Source organism: Dermacentor albipictus, chromosome 6 (genome assembly GCF_038994185.2).
Source record: "Dermacentor albipictus isolate Rhodes 1998 colony chromosome 6, USDA_Dalb.pri_finalv2, whole genome shotgun sequence".
Taxonomy (NCBI): Eukaryota; Metazoa; Arthropoda; class Arachnida; order Ixodida; family Ixodidae; genus Dermacentor; species Dermacentor albipictus.
In genome coordinates, this window is record NC_091826.1 from 108,681,136 (window position 1) to 108,704,062 (window position 22,927).

The 22,927-nt window shown below is 51.3% G+C and overlaps 1 protein-coding gene and 1 long non-coding RNA gene across 3 annotated transcripts in view; one reads left to right on the forward strand and one right to left on the reverse strand.

Moving 5' to 3' along the window:
* Positions 1–22,927, reverse strand: part of LOC135904976 (uncharacterized) — a 361,077-nt gene that overhangs the window by 108,144 nt on the left and 230,006 nt on the right. The window lies entirely within an intron of this gene.
* LOC135905029 (uncharacterized) lies at positions 15,638–18,294 on the forward strand. The gene is made up of 2 exons (XR_010565297.1): positions 15,638–16,121; positions 18,066–18,294. It is a non-coding gene; the product is annotated as an uncharacterized lncRNA (long non-coding RNA).

Consider the following 22,927-nt stretch of genomic DNA (forward strand, 5'->3'; position numbering starts at 1 on the left):
CATGGACACTCCAGGCGCATTTACGCCGTCGGCGTAGCCGTGATGTTCCGTATAAAGTCCATAACACCGTGGCCGCGCGCCGTATTCCATGGGTGCGAGTGAAAGCGGGCGAGGCTAAGACGACAACGGTGGCTGGTTCTCGCGTGCGCAAGCGAAGATGGCGGGCAGGAAGCGCGCCGTCTTCCACTGCGCGCTTCCGCGCGGGTGTTCTACTCCGGCGGCGGCTGCATATGGCGCAGCTCAACGCGACCGCGCGGGCCCTATCGTGAAAGCCATCTGCAATGACTACAGAGCATAGGTACGCCGAGGGCCGATAGCTTCGTGTATGCTCAGTTTGAGCTGAAGTGAGAGGCAGCGCGAAGGTAAATTCGCTCACTGCTGCTGCCGCTCTTCCTCCCTCCAGCGTTTTGACAGCGAGTGACCGCACTCACCGAGTGAGATGCGTTTATGTTTGCCTGTGCGCACATGGCATCATGGTTGTTAACTTAGTAAAGGAATGCTAACGCGCTTATGCGGCCCATTAAAGTACTATTCTATTTTCGGATACCAGTCTACTAATGTGCTATCGCCATCGATACTCCACCATTCAGGCGAAGCTGCGACATCATTTTTTTCCTGGTTCGCGTAAAGTTATGCGGCATGAATTTGCGCAAAAAAGCGACATCGAGAATTTCGGGTAACGCGTCCTCCTGTACAACAAAACCTGAGTCGTACCAGTGCTAGTCCTCTGCTGTGTGGCGAGCCGGTCGCCATCTTGGCAGCCGCGCCGCACTGTGGAACCGTCGTCGTAGTCCCGAGCAGAAGGAGCTCCGATCGGAGGAAAGTAAAATAAAGAGAGAGGCGAGGAACGCGGGACTTTCTATTAACTTTAGGGAGGCCTCGGAGAAAGGGGTAGAAGCGGGGAACGGAGAACAAGAGGCGACGAAAGGAGGGGGTCGCGGGAAGGGGAAGCGCGGGCGGTTGTCGGGAGTAAACCTCTAGGCAAATACGCGTCGAAGTCACAGCCGCGCAGATGAGAACCGCGCGAAGGGAAGAAAGGCGGCAGCACCTTGCCGAAGGAATGAGAGGAGCAAGGGATTCGACGCGGATGAAGCGGGAAAGGAAAAAATGGGGAAAGGACGTGCTCGCGTGGAAGGCTGTGCAGGGAAGGGCAAAGGCATCGACGACGACGCAAGTAAGCGCCACCGCCTGCGCCAGCGAGCAAGTCGGTCGGGGCCCTGCGCACCGGTCCGGCAAACGGTCAACCCCCCTTTTCGTTTCCCCGCGCCGCTTCCCCCGCCGAAGGGAGAGCGGTATAGGGAAGAGCGGGGGAGGAGGGAAGCGCCCTTGTCGCGCACTCGGAATCGATTTGCAGCAGACGTCATCGGATTGCACGCGGCCAAGCAGTCGCTGCACACACACACACACACACACACACACACACAGCGGGCGCAGCGGCGTTCTCAGGCTGCTCCCGGAGTCGAATCTCCTGCCTGCCAGCTTTGCTTCCACCCGACCTCCCACTTTCTCCCAGGCCGCTTCTTGCATATATAGACGTGTTTTTTTTTTCTTTAGCCGTCTCCTCATTTCCTTCCCCGCTCTTGACTGGATGCGCTAGTCTCCACACACAAGCCGAGTGGAAATCCGTGCAGTGGGCTGACGAACAGCGCGGCGTGTATCGACGAAACACCGAGGAAAAGCGCGCGTGAAACGGATGCGGGAAACGATTCGATTTGGAGCGCCACTGGCCGTCCGCACCTGTTCCTTCCGGTTAGGCTGCTCCGCGAGACGCCTTTCTCGCGCTTCGGCGCTGCACAGAGCGCTTGCGCCCGAAATTCTCGACCCGTCGGTTTAAAGCAGAGTCCATTGTGAGCCGTACTACAGGTCGAGAACCGAGATCCGGAGGCAGGAAAGAAAACCGAGATCCGGAGGCAGGAAAGAAAAAAACTCTGCGAAAGGTGGAGCGGCGACGCTTGATGGGCGCACACACAGACGTTGAAACGAATACGGAACGGAATTTGATGCCAGCCTGTCTGTCTGCAAAGAAGTACAGAAGACATCGTTTCGAATTCCGAGAAGCGCACGATATGCGAGTTACTGGCCGAGTAAAAGCGAAGCGCAGCGCTGCACCGAGACATATCAGCAGGAAAGTTTGGCGCGCTATCAGTAAAGGAGCGCTCGTGCTATCGGAAAACGATCGGTTGGGCCCCCCCTTCTTCGCGGCAACTCGCGAAAGCGTCGCCCTGTCAGAATTCTCCGGGTACAATGCGCGAATAATCAATGAAGAGTGATCAGGCCACAGGCGTTTGCTGCCGATTCTAGTATACTGAGAAGGAAACACCACGGGCAACCCTAAAGTATATAGCTTATTTCCCCGCTTAGCCATTTTAGCGCAATGGCCAAACACGCCAACGCGTTTTTTTTTTTTTTTCAGCCATAAATATACACAGGCACAAACACAATCGTCGCGGCCTTCATACGCGAAATTCCAGATGTTGTTATTGTGAATGATGACTATTCTGCTCAAGTGGCTTGTTTCGTTCAGATATCTTTAACGAAATATTGAAGATGAAATTGAAGCTGCCTTAAGGTTTGCTGCTCTAAACGGAGGAGAGTGGAGATCCTTAATTTCCTCTGTTCAGGTTTTAATTTATGTTGGCAGCACGGTGAGGAGCCGCTCTACCTTATCGCGTCCTCGGACGTTAACCTTCCCTCGCTGAGCTCTCGTGACTCTTCACGTTCAGCTTTCTCCTCATGACACACATTACCGAGCGGGAGCAGGCGTGGCCTCCGAGATTGCAACGGAGCAGCTTTGCCCGTGCCATCTCCGAGGCCACGGGACCGTTGTTGTAGACCCATATCTTACACCGTGGTAGCTACGCAGCAACGATGAGAGAGGATGAGGAGGAAATAACTGTATTGAATAGCAGGACATGGGGAGCCAGGTCATGCGAGGAAGCTAGGTCGAGTCAGCAAGAGCACTCCACTGCAGCAGCCACTTGACGGCGCTGTTTGCAAACGCCACCTAGTGTTCCTGTATATGCTCCCTGCGGGAGCATATACAGGAACACTAACGCCACCTAGGCTACAGGAAGCGTTACTACTCAAAGAGAGAGCCCGTGGCACGAGAGTAAGCTGCTTCCTTCTCTTAGGCTTAGGGAGTCGGCACGCGCAGACCGATCGTGCACACGTCACTGCCCGTTTGGCTGCAAGATTGCGTAAGTGGCGAATGCTTTCTGCAAGCAAATAAGTGGATCATTAAAGGCAGAGAGCGCTGTATTTGCTAGACTAACCCCGAGAGGCTTGTAAAGCGGGCTCATCGTAAGAGGATATGAGAAAAAAAAAAGCAGAGCGAAATGGAAAGTGGTTTAGCCTGAGCGTTGTTACCATTCTCATCCAGCAGGGTAACTTTTGTCACGTGGCATGAATTGTTTACTTAATTTCGGTAATGCGTGTGCACGGCTCTGTGATTTGCTTAGGTGCCTCTTGTCACCTTAACGGTTATGAATAGCATTTTGGGAGCCGCTGTACTTAATTTGTCGTTGAATTAACTACTAGCAATTAATAAGCTGGCAAGCTTTGTTGATCTATAGATGATCAACTTTTAATGAAAATACGGAAGCTATACCATGCATCTAGCTTTAGTAGCTTCTATTCTTTTTTTTTCCTTACTGTCAGAGTATCTCGGACGCCATGAAGACTACGATGAGCATGAGCATCTCCTTGGCATTGCTTGTCGGCGCATATTTGACTTCACAAGCTTAGCTTTATAGCCGCACAATAAAATCTAAGTAACCGTCACGTATTCGTCACATGTAAATAAACCCTCACAATAAAATGTAAGTAATCATCCTCCATCTGAACAAAAATATTTCCGAGCAAGAAAGCAGAGAAACCCCGGAGTCCTGCACTCGAATATGACCCGAAACGTAAGCCGAATTATCTCTATGTTACGTCTCGGCACCACCAAGGGTGTTACTTGAACGTTTGCCACGTGTCACACCACCGCACCTTCTAACCAGACGTCAGCGCGGCTTGGACAGCGACTAAAAGCGCTCACCCCACCTGCCTCCCATTACCTGTACACCGGAAAAAAGGATGAACAGGAGGGAACCTCGTCAACGAGTGGATAAGCGCAGGTTATCGGATGAGTCAAATCACCACCTATCCCTCGGCAGTTGATTAGACAAGTCAAATCACCACCCATCCCTGGGCACTTATCCAGCTGTCGAGACAGCGTGTAAACCAGCTGCTGCAGGATTCCACGAAAGGCACTCAGCCCGCGCTTCACCCACCAGACTGAGCGAAAAACAGGAAGGGGGGGGGGCGGCAACGACGAACGAACCAGGTGTCGCCGGATGATTTCTTTTCGCCACAAATTCCTAAACCAGTTTATTCGAGGCGGTGTTACTGCGGGTTATGGATAGCTTGGGCGTGGTATCGCAACGGAGTCGACGATGGTGATTTGCTGCTGAACAGTCCTCAGATTCCTTAGTCGACTCGCCAAGGGAAGACGACGGGTTTAAAAGCAGATACTTTTCGAGAGTGTGGACAGAGGGTCCCTTGATGTGAACTGAGACGTTTAACCTGCTACTGCATGGAGTGGGCTTCCGTACTGGAGCACTAAACCTACTTCGCGCTCAAATCTGGGCTGCCTTGACCCACGAACTGTGTATGCGGCCAAGATTCGTCAACTATTGATATTCGCGCAGCGGTAATGGACTGTCCCTAGGCTACCATTCAAAGCAAGACCTGCATCAATACAACGTGCTGAAATCCGCGGTCGTCGGAAAGACGGCACCTAAACCTCGAGAAATCGGACTAAAAGAAAACAGAGCGGGATATTTTCTTATGGGGGAGGGGGGAGCGAGGAGGTCGGAGATCGAAATAAGCAAGAAAGGAAGAAGTAGACAGGGAAGACGAACGAGAAATGGGAGCCAAACGCTCGGCAAGGCGCGTTGAGGTAAGCTCTCACCGAGAGAGCTCGATTTGCGCCGCAGCGTCGAGACCCCATCTCCTCGAGTCGTTGCTGCCGAAACGACTCTGCGCCAAGGCTGGGACGAAAAAAGAAGGGGGGGATCGCGATCAATCATTAAAACGAACGTGCTCCGCGATGGCGCACAGCACAAGCCCGCGGCTGCTCTTCCCCCGACGCACCAAAGCCGGCGCCCGAGGAATCCTCTCGCTAAGCTGTTTTGCGCGCGCGTCGAAAACGAAGCGGCGGCGAGGGAAGGATTTAGAAGCACGGGGGAAAAAGGAAAACGCGACAAAATGGGGAGGATAGGGAGTCTAGGGTGGGACGGGGCTGAACGGCACAGAAATCAAGTCTTTCGGTGTAGCCTGGAAACAAGAAGCCGGCTTTCCGGATAACGTTGAGTGGGATGCGCCGGCGTGTTTGTAATGACTTCGTATCGGAAGGGGAGGTGGAAAGAGCGCGTTGTTTTTCTGGGCGGGAATACAACGGTGGAGCTTTAGATACGGTCGATGTGTCCCTGGAGACTCCGAACTCGTGCTGCACGCTGAAATCGTCGACGCGGCGTCCACGTTTTCTTTTCCGTTTTTCCTTCTTTTCAAAACAGCGAAGTTCTGTAGTAGACATTCTCAACGGTTCTCGCGCGGCGGCGGCGGCTGCAACTTGTGGCAGCTTAGTCGATATCGCGTAGACGGAAGCCCATGGAGCAGAGCGGAGCCGGTGCAGCATACACCAACATGCGTCGGATATAACGTATAGTATAATGTACTAAGCTCGGATATAGCGAAACGTTTGTAAAAGACTCGGGTATAGCGAAAGAATGGCACCGGATATAGTGAAGCATTTGTGAAATCTCGGGTGGACGTTGAGGAGAGGCAAAACCAGATGCTTATGATAGATCCGAAAGCTATGTCTATGACAACTCGCTTACACCCTTACAGCAAGCGTATATTGCGCTGCTCTCGCCAGAAAAGCGAATTCATAATTTTGATGCCCTCTGAATAATAGGCACTTCATACTATCGGCTAAGATAATAGAACGAGAATCCTTCGTCGCACTGGAAACAAAGGGTGAGTCAGCCCCTTTACCTAAAGCGCATAGGCATGGGAATTCTTACGAACACCACCGGGCGTTGCCTCTAGGGCGGTTTTGACAGCTCGCAATGCGCTGTAACGCATATCTAAGACCAGTGAGGGGTTCTTAAGGCTATAGTTTAGAAATATGAGCGAACTCACGAAGCAGCACAGGCGGCTTACAAATATTAGCCGGGAGCTTAGCCGAGACCCTATCTGTCGAACTTGCAAAAGAAAGCAAAAAGAGCGCAGGACAAGCCAATCTACGCATACGCAGAGCGTGCCACTGACTTTAATCTTCAGGGGGGGGGGGGGGGGGGTAGGGAAGCTATTACTATACTTTTTGCTGGGCTACTTGGCTCATGCTTAGTACGGTGTAACGGGAAGCCGAGTAAGAACGGGATGGAAAAGAACGGTATTAAAGGCCGACTATAAAGGCAAACATTAGATCGAGCTAGGTTGAAAGATTATGCTGCTGTAATAACGAATTTTTCATTCTTAATGAAAACAGTGGTTTTGTAAGCGATAAAATGACGAAAATGGGAAATCGGAGTGGCGCCATCTGTGGTCGACTATGGTACCTCTCAAGTGTGGCGTCAGTCTCTATGGATTCACAGAGAGCGGCCGCGACCCCCCACGGCGAACGGCATCGCTTTTCTGTGTTTACAGCGGCCGAGGCGGCAACGTGTGACAACGTGAGGCTCAAGTCACCGTTACTGGTAACCTGAACCCAAGCAGAGCCATGGAGTGACTCAAGCAAGCTGAACAGCTACCTCCGCGAAGCAGTACGCTTCGTATATAGAACTTAATAAAGAGCCCAGAAAAAAAATAACAACGGCATAGATGGAGGCCACGTGGAGATGACGTCAAGTCCTCCGCTTTGGCGCGGGCGATCCGAATTGAGAAGCAGCTGCGGGACCTTCGACGGCAATTCCTAGGCAAAGAATTGATACAGTGGCATGCAGATGACGATGATAGACTTCTAGACGAATAGTCTGTCGATCTAGCTCGGCTTAATACTTTCCTTTACTGTCTTCTTTTAAGAACCGGACGAGAAAGAGCTAACCCTTTTGCTTCCGCTACCTTTGAACATTCTTAACAACGCGCCCGCTAGTTCTACACCTCTGCGCCACTGACAAGCAATTCCACAGGTAATCGGAGTATAGACTCTATTGCTCGGTCTCTGAGAGCGTCATAAAGACGAAGACAGAGGCGAAGAAGAAGACAAGGCAAACGCTGAACACAAAAGTTGTCAATTCCAAGAAAGAAAAGCGAGGAAACGCAGACCAGCGTTCGCCTATATACGACGGGTGGATGCAAGCTTCGCTCGGCAACCAAATGACGCACAGCACCAGCCAAATGAATCTCGACGCTGAAAAACCGATCGAGAAAAAAAAAGGGCGTCGCGCCCAGCAGTACGACGAGTACGAATCTCGTCAGACTTTTCCGTAGATGTGCGCCACACTCAGCTATACGTATATCATTCGGCAGGCCAGCATATGAGCCCAGAGAGTGGGCGGGAAAGAGGGGGGGGGGGAGGCTCGCGAGCGCGTCGCTTTTGTTCTGGCGAGACAATGCGAGAGTATATGGAGAGCCTCGCGCGATGTGCCTGAAGTAAGATAGGCAGGGACATAAGTGAGAAGGGTAGGGGCCAGAGTGAGCGCCACTCTGCCAGCAAGCACGCAAGCAGGCAGGCAGGCAAAAGCGCGATAAAAATGCTCCCGCGCCTCGGCTCGGAAGAGAGCGCGGGGGAGGGAGCCCGACGGCATTAGAGCCTAGCACAACGGGTGCCCCCTCGCGCCTAATGGGGCCCGGAGTGAACGGCACATCGCCGAGCTCTCGACAAATCTAGGGGAGGCGGCGACGGCGCACATACAGTTCGGGCGACGCCGGGGATGACGGCTCCTGTCAGGCCATGAGACGCTCGCTCGCTACTTGTTCCGCCCTCTTTCGCGAGGAGCCGCTGGCGTCGAGCCCAGAGGTCAAAGCAGCTTGTTGCACCACGCAGAGGGATCTCACAGCGCGTGTAGCACAGAGAGAGGGCAGAGGAGTGGTGGTACGGAAGATTTCGACAGGCCGAAAGTTCACGGCTCGCAAGACATTCATTGCTGGAAAATAGTTGTCTTGAAAGAGAAGAAGGGGAACCGAGGGGCCCGATTTTCCGCGTTGATCCCAACGACAGCAAGCCAACACACAAGGAATCTAATGAGAGCACGGGGGAAATTATTTTCAGTTCTAATTTACAGAAGTTACGAGCTGAACTGAAGTGAAAGCGGACGAGAAAATAACGCGCCGCCGGAGGGAACCGAACCCACGCCCTCCACGCGTGCGTTGCTCCGCCAACTTGCCCCCATCCGCATTGTTGGAGTTATTGCTATTCATTGCGTGCACAACATCTGACCCGGGCAGTGTAAAGGCCAGAGCCACTCAGGGCCGAGGCGGCGTATGTGGTGCGTCCTTCTTGACCACTGGCGTCACGTGAACTTTAAGAGCAGGCAGCTGACCAATGACCTTCGTATGATGTGCCGTCGCCACACACCCTACGCTATATGTACGAGTGAAAGCGTGCGAGGGGAGCCGACAGTCGCGACTCAGTCTCGCGCGCGCGAAACGGACGAACATGAAGAGGAGGGACGGCTCGTAGCTTTGTGCGTGCTGTTTCTCCTCGGCGCTCGCTTTGCGTTGTCAAGAATGGCGAGTTGCGCAGCAAGATTGCCACCTTGCCACCCGATTACGACAAGGGGTGCAAGACGCGCACCTCTCCCTCTCCGTCGCTGCAGCTGGGCGGCGTTCAAAGAAGCGGCCTTTGCGCTGGAATCCGCCGCCTTCCACCCGCCCCATCGACATTGTGACGGGACTAGTTCGGCGTGTGTGAACAATGATTGCGGAGTTCCCCAACGCGGAGCTGATTTGACACGCCTGGACAAGCTGCCGTGGGGACGACGTTTTTTCGTGCGTCTCACGCTTCGGAGTGGCGCAGAACAACGAGCGACCCTGGATCGGCTCCGATAGTTCCCGGAACGGCACCCCGCGCGGTTGCCTCTGTGTACAGAGCGCGGTTGCCTTTGTGTACGTAAACTGATCTTCAGAGCAGCTGCGAGTTGGTGATGTGTAAACGAACAGTCGCCGCGTCGTAGGACCGGCGGATCGAGTGTATAAAAACTGTGGTTCTGCGAATGTTGGACACACTTCTCTTGAGCAGTCATGTTAGACTGAGTCACTTCTCTCATGCAGTCCTGTTGGACTAATACTCTTTTTCTCAAGCAGTCATGTTAGACTGATTTAGTTTCTGTAAATAAACCCTTTTCCTCGTTCTCGTTGAGAAACAGTTCTTCACTTCTTCAACGATCTCAGCGCAAATAAGTTGGACGACGGCATGGGCCAGCTACCTTCAAATTCATGCCGTACTCCAATCTTGGCAAAGGACCACGGACGATGGGATTGAGCCCCCAATCCTGACAACTGGCTGACAGCGGTGGGATGGACTTTGCGACATGGTGCTGTATCTGCGGTGAGTGCTTGGTTTTTGCTTTGACTCTCTAGGCTTCATTTTGTGGTTGTTCTGTTTAGAACAGTAGGGAAGCTAGATTGTTGTGTCTTAGCTAGGTTGTGTTTTCCTAGCTAGATTTAGAGAGCAGAATCAAGGCAGTAAAGCAGCAGTCATGGAGTTAAGGACACTGCTGAGAGACGAGTTGTTGATTGTTGGTGAGGAACTGGGCCTAGATGTACGCAAGGAAATGCTCAAATCGGAATTATTGGAGCTAATTTCCAATCAGGCCAGTGAGCAAGATATTGAAATGGGATTGGAACTTCTCAAAAAGAGAGAGAAACGAGAGAGAGAAAGAGAAGAACGGGACAGAGAAAAACAAGAGAGAGAGGAACGCGATAAAGATCGCGAGTTAAGAAAAATGCAACTTGAACTTGAAAACAGACGTTTGGAGTTGTCTCAAGGAAGTGAAGGCGCTCTGGGTCGATCAAGTGAGGCAGAATCGTACCGCATGGACAGGCTATTAAAGCCATTTGAGGTCGGGACCGACATAGGCTTGTTCCTAAGCAATTTTGAAAGGACTTGCGAAAAGATGAATTTCGGTCCGAGTACATGGCCACAGCGGTTGCTGTCTATGTTGCCGTGTGAGGCGGCGGAAGTAATCGCCAGATTGAGTGTGCAGGATGCATATGATTATGCGAAAGTTAAGGCTAGTCTCCTGAAGAAATACCGCCTTTCAGCCGAAGCTTTTCGGCAAAGGTTTAGGAGCACAGGCAAGAAAGATAGCGAGGGCTATCCGGAGTTTGCGTATAGCTTAAAGGCCAACCTAGTCGAGTGGCTTAAAAGTGCGGAAGCGTACGACAGCAGAGACATGATCATTGAATGCATGTGTCTAGAGCAGTTTTACAAAACCATCCCCCAAGCTGTGAAACTGTGGGTGCAAGACAGAGGTAATGTAAACACTGTGGAAAGGGCGGCTGAATTAGCCGAAGAGTACGCAACCCGTAGAAAATTGAACGCCGAGGAGGGAAACTGGGACGGTCGAAATGGACCGCGGAAACCATTTCCGTTCAAAAAGGGTGCGCAAACTAGACGATCCGAGCCTGTAGACATGGCGGAAAAGCCCGCAGAAAAGAGCGAGGAGAAACTTAACGGAGAAACCGCACAAAAAGAACAGAAAAGAAAATTCGAATCTGTTAGACCAATTCGCTGTTACAAATGCCACAAACTGGGACATATAGCTGTAAACTGCGAGAAGTCTAGCGTAGTTTTTTCCTACGTGGAGGAAAAGGATGAGAATATGGAACTTTTAAGTCCATATCTCCACGACCTGCAAGTTAATGGAAAACCATGCCGAGTGCTAAGAGACAGTGCCGCCACGCTGGACATTGTCCATCCGTCTTACGTGATGGTAGATGACTTCACCGGAGAAGTAGCGTGGATAAAACAGGTTGTAGAAGAACACAGCGTGTGTCTGCCCATGGCCAAAGTCAAAATCAGTGGACCATTCGGGGAGCTAGAGACTGAGGCTGCAGTTTCCAAATTTTTGTCACTGCAGTATCCCTACATCTTTTCGAATCGTTCGAATCAGTTACTGCGTGACAGAGGGCTCAAACTGGGAGAGGGCATAGTACAGGCATTGACCAGAGGCCAAGCTCGTAAGATCGCGGCGCTTTCGGCTGAAAATGCTCAAGCTCCTCCAGCGGAAGCAGAAAAGGGAATAACTTCAGTACCCGAATCCGAGCTAGGCCCGAGGGACAAAAGAACAGTTGAGGAGAGCCTGCCAGTTGACCAGCTCAATGAGAGCGTAGCACTAGAGTGTCAGAGTTCTAGCCTGCAGGAAGAGCAAGCAGACGCGCTCACAAGCGAGACAGGGTCGTTATTATCACCGGCCTCAAATAACTTTGATCAACTCTTACGCGTGGATAGAGAGTCACTGGCAGCTGAGCAAAAGAATGATAAGAGCTTAGCCAAATTACGTGACACAGCTAAAGAAGGCATTGCTAGGCGCAACGTAACGATACATGAGAGAGGAGGATTGTTGTATCGGCATTACAGAGATCGAAAGGGTAGGATTTTAGATCAGTTAGTCATACCTACTAAGTATAGGGAGGACCTTTTGAGTCTTTGTCATGGAAATGGGTGGTCCGGCCACCTAGGCATAAACAAATCAAAGGAAAGATTGCTTATGGAATACTACTGGCCTGGCTGTTTCAAAGGTGTAGAAAACTTTGTAAGATCATGCGACGCCTGCCAGCGTTCTGGTAAACCAGGAGAGACTTGGAAAGCTCCACTGAAGGTAGTGCCCTTAATAACAGAGCCTTTCAGACGACTTGTAATAGACACGGTAGGGCCTCTTCCAAAAACAAAATCAGGCTACAGGTACTTGTTTACCATGCTGTGTCCGGCTACCAAGTTTCCAGAAGCAATCCCTTTGAAAGAGCTCAGCTCCACCGAAGTAGTAGACGCGCTTTTGACAGTGTTTGCACGAGTTGGGTTTCCAGCCGAAATTCAGGCAGATCAAGGGTCAGTATTCACGAGCGCACTGACTTCCACATTCTTGCAAAAGTGCGGGGTAAAGTTAATACACAGTTCTGTCTATCACCCTCAGTCAAACAGTGTAGAGAGGTGGCATTCGGTGCTTAAGCGAGTTTTGCGTGCGCTCTGTTACGAGCACAAGGAGGACTGGGAGAACTGTCTGCCGGCAACTTTGTTTGCTTTGCGAACGGTTCCACATGAAGCGACAGGGTTCTCACCAGCAGAACTAGTGTATGGGAGGACACTCCGTTCTCCACTGAGAATGTTAAGAGAGATGTGGGAGGAAAGAGGGGAGAGTCCAACCGTGGTTGAATACGTGCTAAATTTACTGGAACGGCTAAGCGCAACCCAAGAACTAGTCGGAAAGAACATGGCACTAGCTCAAAAGAACGCCAAATTCTATTACGACAGGAATGCGAGGCTTCGTACGTTTAACGCCGGAGACCAGGTAATCATCCTCAAACCTTCAAGAAAGAACAAGCTTGAAGTTCACTGGGACGGGCCCGTTAAAGTGTTGCACAAACTTTCAGATACCAACTATGCTTTGAGAATGCCCGGTCGCAGGAAGGAAGTGAGGATATATCACTGTAATTTGATGAAGCCGTATGTAGAGCGGAGCGGAGTCGTTAACTATACCGTCAAAGAGCCGGATGGCATTGGTACCAAGTTTAAGGAGTATAGGGCCACCTCCAACTCTGAAATCGGCCTAGAAGAAGTAGTAGAACCCTCGGTAAGCTCGCATGCTCTAAGACCCGAGCAGCTAGATGAGCTAAAAGGGGTGTTAGGGGAATATATCGACAGATTTAGCGATCGGCCGGGTAGAACCGAACTGATAACGCATGAAATTGAGCTGACCTCTGCCGAACCAGTAAGATCAAAACCTTACAGGGTGTCTCCAAGACAGAGAGAGATTATGGAGGCAGAGATACAGCGCATGCTAGAGTTGGGAGTTATTGAGCCCGCTGAGAGTGACTACACGTCACCGCTAATACTCGTAGAAACCCCTAACAAGGACCCTCGTCCGTGTGTTGACTACAGGAAGTTAAATGCGATCACTAGGGATCAGCTGTACCCGATACCCAACATTGAGGAACGAATTGAAAGAGTTAGCGCTGCTAAATACATTTCAACTATAGATCTCGTGCGGGGGTACTGGCAAGTTCCCCTTTCAGAAAGTGCCAGCCGCTATGCCGCATTCATCTCGCCTGTAGGCACTTTTCGCCCTCTCGCACTCAGCTTCGGGCTGAAGAACGCGCCGTTTAGCTTCTCTAAATTAATGGATATTGTCTTAAAAGACTTGCAGGAGTTCGCTTTGCCTTATCTTGATGATGTAGCCATTTTTTCGGACAGCTGGGAACAACACGTATCGCACCTCAAACAGGTGTTCTCACGGTTGAGAGAAGCCGGCTTAACGATGAAAGCGGAAAAGTGTAGGTTTGGTTGTTCGCAGGTTACTTATCTGGGCCATGTTGTTGGTCAGGGCATGAGACGGCCGGCTGAGCTGAAAATAGCGACGATTGGAGATTTTTCTCAGCCGCGCACGAAAACGGACGTTCGTTCATTTTTGGGACTTGTGGGGTACTATCAACGGTACATTCCGAATTACTCGCAATTGGCAAGTCCATTAACAGACGCCCTCCGAAAGGGAGCACCGAGTAACGTACACTGGGATAAGGACAAAGAGAACGCTTTCCAAAGTTTGAAAACGCTATTGGTTTCTCGCCCTGTGCTTCGCGCGCCAGACTACACAAAGGAATTCATAGTTCAATGCGACGCAAGCGACAGAGGTATGGGCGTGGTACTTAGTCAAGTCGGCGACGATAACGAGGAGCATCCTATCCTCTACGCCAGCCGTAAACTAAATGTAAGAGAGGAAGCCTACAGCGCTTCAGAGAAGGAATGCGCTTGTTTGGTTTGGGCCGCCCAGAAGTTGTCGTGTTACTTGTACGGAGCGAAGTTCATCTTCGAGACCGACCACTGTCCTCTGACGTGGCTCAATCAAATGTCACACAAAAACGGCCGCTTGCTCCGATGGAGCCTCACTCTCCAAGAGTACAACTTCTCCGTTAGATATAAGAAGGGAAAGTTGCATAGCAATGCGGATGGTTTGAGCAGGCTAATTTGAATTCTGCGTTTGAGGGTCCCGCCTAAATTTTGGGGTTACTAGTGTTAGCTTTTCTTTAGGCGAAGAAAATCCCCCCTCATTCAGCAGAATTCCCTCCATTAATTGCTGAATTTGTCAGCAGAAATTTGCTTCAGAAATTGGCATAGTGAAATGTAGCATTTTTTTTTGTTTCTGCACTTATGTTGTTGCTGTTTTTTTGAAGCCTAGCGAGTCTAAAGTGAGAGCCAATGCACGTCATCTCGGCGCAGAGCCGTGTTGTGGGGTTCATTTTGCAGTTGCCTGTCCTTGTTGGATGTTTTGGGGCGGTGACATCAATGCACAAGTGGTCGCTGCGAGCCAAGACATCAATACCCCCCCCCCCCCCCCCCCCCCTGACCAGCAGCCGTTCTCTTCCTGCCTAGCGGTTGTCAGCGCTAGACAGTCAAGACTTTTCGGGCCATGGAGGCGCTGTCAAGAATGGCGAGTTGCGCAACAAGATTGCCACCTTGCCACCCGATTACGACAAGGGGTGCAAGACGCGCACCTCTCCCTCTCCGTCGCCGCAGCTGGGAGGCGTTCAAAGAAGCGGCCTTTGCGCTGGAATCCGCCGCCTTCCACCCGCCCCATCGACATTGTGACGGGACTAGTTCGGCGTGTGTGAACAATGATTGCGGAGTTCCCCAACGCGGAGCTGATTTGACACGCCTGGACAAGCTGCCGTGGGGACGACGTTTTTTCGTGCGTCTCACGCTTCGGAGTGGCGCAGAACAACGAGCGACCCTGGATCGGCTCCGATAGTTCCCGGAACGGCACCCCGCGCGGTTGCCTCTGTGTACAGAGCGCGGTTGCCTTTGTGTACGTAAACTGATCTTCAGAGCAGCTGCGAGTTGGTGATGTGTAAACGAACAGTCGCCGCGTCGTAGGACCGGCGGATCGAGTGTATAAAAACTGTGGTTGTGCGAATGTTGGACACACTTCTCTTGAGCAGTCATGTTAGACTGAGTCACTTCTCTCATGCAGTCCTGTTGGACTAATACTCTTTTTCTCAAGCAGTCATGTTAGACTGATTTAGTTTCTGTAAATAAACCCTTTTCCTCGTTCTCGTTGAGAAACAGTTCTTCACTTCTTCAACGATCTCAGCGCAAATAAGTTGGACGACGGCATGGGCCAGCTACCTTCAAATTCATGCCGTACTCCAATCTTGGCAAAGGACCACGGACGATGGGATTGAGCCCCCAATCCTGACAGCGTTCAATCCATGGACAGCACGAATGTCACTTCACTCGCTGCTGCTGCCGCATCTCTTCACGCCAGCGTTTTGACAGCGAGTGTGCGCAGTTATCGAGTGTGACGTGTTCGTGTTTTCTGTGCGTGCGGACACCGTGCTTGTTAATTTACTTACCAAGCCAACGTTTACAAGTTGATACGGCCGATAAAGGTAGTATCTTTAATGCGCATGTGTGTCTGCTAATTTGCTATCGCAATCGATGCGTCTTCTTTTTTTTTTTTGGTCATACTTCTGCACTGTGAATTGGCCGCAAGGACCAACACAGGTGACCGTAATTGAACACGTGACTGAACGAGACTGGACTACAGTTCGGTGCCCCGCGAACAGCGGTCGCTTTCAGGCAACGCTGCCCGGGAATCCGCTGGCGAGTGCCCGGCGTTGGCAGGGGCGCCGTCCCATCCGCGTGTTCTCCCACGAGCGATGTGCAACGCCCCACGCGGACACAGGGACGAGCGCTGGCTGGCTCGCTTCGTCGCGGAAATGCACAGCCGTCAGCGGCCAAAAAGGAGGAGGAAGGATGCGCCGGAAGTGGAAACGGTTACCCGACAACGGACCACCTCTGGTTTGCTTCCTTTCTTTATGCTGCCGCTGCTACCCTCGCATTCACGGCCCTGATCTTCCAGCCTCGCGTGCAAGGCCGACGAACAAGGCCTCGGCGGGGAGGAGGAGAAACAAAGGCGGTAAGTGATGACCGCCGAGTGGTCCCGCCGCGTCGGCGTTGAGCGGTGCCGCGACGCGACGCGCTTGTCCCTCGCGTTAGCGAAGGTCGCCTGCATGGGGCTCGCTCGGGAGGGGGGTGAAGGGGGAGGGGGGGGGGGGCAAATGTGCACACATGTGCGGCTGTTAAATCGCGGATTGGAAGTATATACAGAGTGCTAGGTTGTCCGTAAGCACATTGCCAGATCCATGTGATAGGTTTTTCTGCGCGGTTCTTTGCGGCGTCGAAAACACCACGCCAACTTACCGAACATCTGCGTCCGAGAGCCGATTTACGGCCGGTGGCGCCACTGCGCGGTCACGGTCGGCAGCGCACGAACTTCTCTCATAGCGTGCCGGGGAAATTTCGCGACCAGCTAGACTCTGTTATTACCGTTTACGCTTCTTAACGAGAGAGGGCGTACTGCAGTGACTTATCACATTCTACTTAATTCCTGGTGTAAAGACTTTGATGACATAATCGGTAACGCTCTTTTTTTTTACGTTTTTCCTTGGATGAGAACACTCCCGCAACACGAAACTGTTCCCGACGCGCTGTGGTTGGACAAAGCATCAAAAAATGACGCTGATCAACGTACACGGCTGCGGCAACCTGGTAATCCGCAAACGGTAATAAGCCTACGGACAAGCTAAAATTATTTCAGCTTGTTCCTAAACGCATTATGTTCCACGGAACACCGTGTTGCTGGAGACGTCAACGGCAGCATAGCAAAGCTTGCTAGCGACATCTTGAATCGCACTGTTCAAACACAACGCTAGGAACGTTTTCGCATAACGTCGGTGCTCATTGGAAAAAAATTGCGCGCCAACGATTACGTCACTTCCAAAGCTTTACATCAGCACCTAAGTAACATATGGTTGGTCATGGCAATAAAATTTATGTGTCACGTGGCCGCTGAGAGGCTACGTGTGTCCTCTTTCGCTTGAGATGGCGCCACGAACTCGTCCGCTTTAAAGGCTACTCACTTAAGTTCTCTGGTATATAACCGTGTATTCAGCGAAGGTTAATAAGTATACCGACTGATTAGAACTCTCCATCGACGAACTGATAATACGTACAGCAGTTTACGAAATACCGGAACATGAGAGACGTCAACGACACCAGCAGCGATGGTAGCGCCTCCTTGCTGTGAAGTGTGGAGCACAAAGCGTCAGAGACGGATTTTTCGTTTGTTTGGAAGTTACCGCCTGCTTTGTCGCCTTGAGCTAGTATACTTGCTTTCTTTTTTTCTTACTGCTCTAAAGTTGTTATTTTCATTTGTTTTTGTTCGATGGCGTTCCCGTCGAATGAACTAAGAAAGCCAACATACGTTCGTGATTACACAGTTGCTGACAGTTCGGCGTCACCACCATAGCCGTTGTGTGTGTACTGAGAAACCGTAGGCCCGTAAGAGGCCCCTTAGTTATGCGCTGCGTTCAATTAGTCCTTCGAAAAATGGCCCCACTCCACACGAAAGTGACGTGAGCACTCGCGTTCGAAAAGCAGCCACGTTGACCTTCCAGTATCGGCGTCCTCTCTCTATAGCGCACTTGAAGGAGCGAAAAATCCCACCTTCCGACACCGCTGGGGTTCGCACTTTGCAGCAGGCGTCTTCAACTGCGACAGGGCGAAATTAATTCGCGCCAACATCAGAGGGCTCTCGTCGCCTCCGCAGCATTCGGTCGGTTTCTTCGCTGCTAAGCGAGTACAAAGCGACGCCGCTGAATCGCGATGTGTGATTAACGAGCCGAGGCACCACGCTAGAAGCCCAGCCAGAAAAACGCGGGAAACAATCGAGTTGTGCACAAAGACCCGTCGACAAAACGCTCCGCTCGCGCCGCGGGAGAACGCCGTTTCTCAAGTATCCCGTCATCGCTCGTGCTCGTTTTATGCGTTCATTTATCTCTCTCTCTCTCTTCCAAGGCAGATTCATGGCAGAGGGACGAAGGACGCCCATAGGCCACGACGAAGAGGACATTGTTTGCACAATGAGGGCGGCACAAGGACGAAAGCGTACGTTCGAGCAAAAGAGAAGACGAATATTGTTTTTTTGTTTTGTTTAAATAAGAAAATAAAGAGGAAATAAAAGAAAACAGCCGCTTGGGAATCGAGCCGGGCAAGGCGCCACCGTCATTAAAGTCGCACGCGAGGGAGGACCCTGTGCTTTGTCTCCAACGACGCCGCGCTGTCAACGAGGCCCCCACCGTTGCCGTGCCGGGCTCACGGTCTCGGGTGCGTGACAGGGGCCATCGTCACTGCCCTCCCCCCTCCCCTTCCCTCCCACTCTTCCTCCCTTCCTCAAAACACGGCCCCCTGTTCGCACGAGCACTTTGCCGCACAGGCACCGAGAGACAGAAGTGACTGGTTGAAAGACGGAAGGGGCTGGTCGCACCGTGCTGCCCGGTACCCGGACACGCCACCCCAATCACACACGACTACGCGGGGCCTCCAACCTGCCCGCGCTGTGTGGACAGAAACGCGATTGACGTTCGACGCAAATGCGGCGGGAGCGACCCGACTTACGGGGAGGATCACGCGCACATGGTCCCGCACGTGCTTGAACAAGCCCCGTGCATATTCTCCACAGCGACACGCGAACCTCGGCGCCTCCTCGCAATAACGACAGCCCAGAGAAAGGTTTAAAACTCGCGACGCCACGACACCAGGAGACCTACAGCTGGCACATCTGCGACTCAGAACGAGTTCCCCTTTTCATCTTTTGTTTTTCTGTCTTTCTTTCTTTACGCCAAGCGATTGCTTTGCAATAAGAGCGTTCACCCACCTACAAAAACCATCAGCCTTTTTCTTTTTCTACGTCCGCTGCCGTACGAAGGACTCTCCCAGCGACTTTCCAATCGCCGCTTTCTTGTATTAGGCAATATTACAACTTGCGCCTGTCAATTTCTCGATTCGATCACCCCACTCATTTTGCTGCCGTCCTCCACTGCGTTTCCCTTCCATTGGCACCCACTCTGCGACTCTAATGGTCCACCGGTTACCTGCCCTACGCATTACATGGCCTACCCGGCCCCATTTCTTCGTCTTAATGCCAACTAGAATGTCGGCTATCCCCGTTTCCGCTCCGATCAACAGCGCTCTCTTCCTGTGTCTTGACGACACACGTAAAATTCTTCGTGCCATCGCTCTTTGCACGGTCCTTGTTCTCGAGCCTCTTTATTAACCTACAAGTTTCCGTCCCATATGTGGCGTCACATAAAGTAACCCTCGAGCCACGTCCCTGAGAGCACACGTCTGACGTACGTAAAAGCAACGAGTGCTGATCAATGTGTACTTGATCAATGTGAATCAATGTGATTCGTGCGTTGTTATTTGCCTCTCCCTAATCCCAGTCTCTCCCTACGAAATGCCACTTATATATGGGGCCTTTAGGGGCGAAAAAAAAAACGAATGAATGGAATGAATGAATGCATCAAATTATGACGACGAGGGAGAGAAATAGCAGAAGGCACTCACGCGGCTGTCCCCGTCGGCTTCCCCAGCTAACTGATTTCACCGTATTTACCGGCGCGCGGCTTCCGCAGCGCGGACGACAGCGGGCGAGTGCGGCAGGCTGGCGCGATGACGAGAGAGCCCCCCGTAACCCAATTACGGGCCACCCGAGAACCTGCCGTCCGCCGGAGAGCGACGACTCGGATGACGGAAGCGGCGCAATGGGAGAGGCCTCCGCCTCAGCGTTTCCAGCCCGTCGCTTCGATGCCCGTCGCCGCATCGGTGACGGAGGACAAAAGAATCGCGCCCAGCAGGCAGCAGCGTCTGTCTCTCTCTCTTTCTCTCGCAAAAGAAGCAAAAGGAAGCTCACCTCCCTCCGCCTCCTCCCCCCCTTCCTCCCGTCCTCCTGCTGGGCGTTGCAGAAACAAAGGAACCAAAGAACTCGCTGCTAATGTCCTTCGTTCTAGGCAGCTCTCTCGCGTACTCCACCGAAATGCAGTCGTCGTGAAACAATAAAGAAGGCCGATGTCGAAAGTCCACTAGCCTGGCGAGACATTTCTGCGGCGGTGTGAGTACCGCTAACCCGTTTCAGCCGTTCGAACCATTCGACGCTTGCGAATAGGCTCAAACGGAGTTTAAGGCAGAGGCTTGGACCTGATAGTTCGGGGTCGCAGAAAGCTTTGCGCGTGCACGAAGCAGTACGAAAGAGAGGCGAGCTTGACAGTTGGCTTTTTAAGTTGTAAGGTTTGAACTTATCAGAAGTGGGGCAGTAACGTAGGGTTTGAACGTGTTTGGAATTGTCGTTTTTTTTGTATTTATACGTCGATGTTCCCTTGTGCTTTTTAACGTTCCGACCGTTGTTCCACTTAATACAAGTAAAGTGAGAAACCTTTCGTCTCTTCAGCCCCGGTTACGGTGCTATAAACATGTAATACATGCACCAGGTGTCTCAGCGAGCACTTACAAATTATTTTAAAATATTGTCTGTGTCAGAAAGCACAATTCTAGGCAATTGGTTAAAAACTTAATTATTGAATTTGTTTTATTTCGTCCCTTACGCGTTTCAATTTCTTGTGCAAGTAATGTCCGCCTCTGCGAGTAGACCATCTCATGGACTAGAATTGTGCTTCTGCCACAGGGAAATAAAAAAAATAATTGACAGTGCTCGCTGAAACACCCTGCACAGATATTGAGACATATATATATATATATATATATATATATATATATATATATATATATATATATATATATATATATATATATATATATATATATATGTGTGTGTGTGTGTGTGTGTGTGTGTGTGTGTGTGTGTGTGTGTGTGTGTGTGTGTGTGTGTGTGAGAATACTCCGACTTGATTCACCTTCAGTCACACAACAAATGAGGAAAATGAGTCTTGAGCGATCACGCACGCTCGCTGGCGCAGCGGGCCCGAGATGCGACGTCCCAGCCGCATGGAAAAGTACTCACCTGCAGAGACAAAATAGAAAGGAGAAATATTAAGCTTCCACGGCACACAAGAAAATCACAGAACACAGACACGCGACAGCGAAAACGCAACACTTTGGCTAGTGCAGGCAACTATACGCAGCAATAAGAATCGCTCTCACATATACCTTATCAGCTTACAGATTTTTGAGGAAAGATGCATTACAAAAGGCGTGAACACATGCATTAGATTACTAAGGCATACCACACGTGTGATACAGGCAACATCAACTCGTACAATGAACATAGGTATATGCGAATTAACAGACCATATGCATGTACGCATACACAGCAATAAAACAGATGTTGAAGGTCGCGGGTGATTATTTCACGCGTCACGAAACGATATGGAGGAGCTGATGGTAGCAACGCGCTCGGGAAGGCAGTTCCGAGCAGTGGCTACTCCGATAGTGGCGGCAGCGTACTCTGCACGAAGGCGACACTGAGTGCATCGCAAAGGAGAAGTTGCTTTTGAAAATGTGGCGGTGATTTCTTTAGCCGTTGTGTGGTCAATCCCTCCCGTGGAACTACGACTGAAGGTATGAACATCAACAACGACACGAATAAGACGACGGTGTCCAATGCGAGAGCCTGCTGCTGCCGCAATTAACGAGTCCGCAGGTTGGTGGAATCGCTGTAGTCTCGAGATTTAGTAGCGCATGCTACTTCCAAAATGAGCGAAACAAAACAACAAAGACCAGACAACGCGAGCACAGACGAACAAAAGGTGTTCGACAAACACTAGGAAACGTGAACGAGACGAACCTGCTGATGCGCATGAAGGCTGGGCACAATGTCGTGAAATATTAGGTTCACTAAAACATAGACTGCGACTGCAGGAAGCGTAGTGCATTGGGACGACACACACTGAAAACTACAACAATGTGCCGCCATTATGATGGATTAAGTGCCTCCCAATGAGGCCCATTTCAATTTTCAATAATTTGCGTGTTTATTGCTGAACTATAACGTTGTACGTACGGAAAAAGTGAGACCGTGTGTGTCTTTGTATGAGTGCATTGGCACAGTAATACTCGTGCGCCTGTACGCATATATATATATATATATATATATATATATATATATATATATATGTGTGTGTGTGTGTGTGTGTGTGTGTGTGTGTGTGTGTGTAAGTCTGTGTGCATGCGTGTGCGTGCGTGTGTGTCGAGGTTCCCAGGAAACACAGGGTTGCTAACTATTTTTTTTTTCACCCAGAAGACTGCGCATGTTGCAACATGACAAAAGAGTAACAGAGCGCTAACCCAGACAAGAACAGAGCAGGCTAAACCCGCCGACGAGACTCGGCTGCCCACTCGGAGTTGAGGATGTACACTCCACGGGCGACGACGATGGCGCGGCGCACGCGAATGCACAATTGTGTCGCTCGCGAGTTGCGTATACGCTCGGCGCGCACAACCTGTTACCTTTGCGCTCATCCCAGCGCGCCCCGAGACGGCACAAACGGCATTGAAGCACGCAGGCCTAGTTTCGCACACGACAGCGTCCAAGCCCGTTGCCAGCCCGCGTGGAGTTTAAGGGGAGCGACGACCGTTAACGTGGTTAACGCCGACGCCGACCGGCCGACGGGGACAGGCAGCCCGCATGCGGGGTCCCGTCAAGGACAATCAGAGCGCCGCACACACGAGTGTCCGTCTGGGTCAACGAGCTTTTTTTTTTTTTTTGCTAGCGACTTCTCTGTTTATCCTGCTTCTGAATTTACATTGCCCTCTTTTTAAGCATAGAGTACCAAGCTGGGTACACGCGTGATGTGTCTCTGTCCGTACGCATATGCACGCGTATGCGTGGGGGAGGGGGAAGCAGCCTGCTTACGTGGGCGAGCGCTT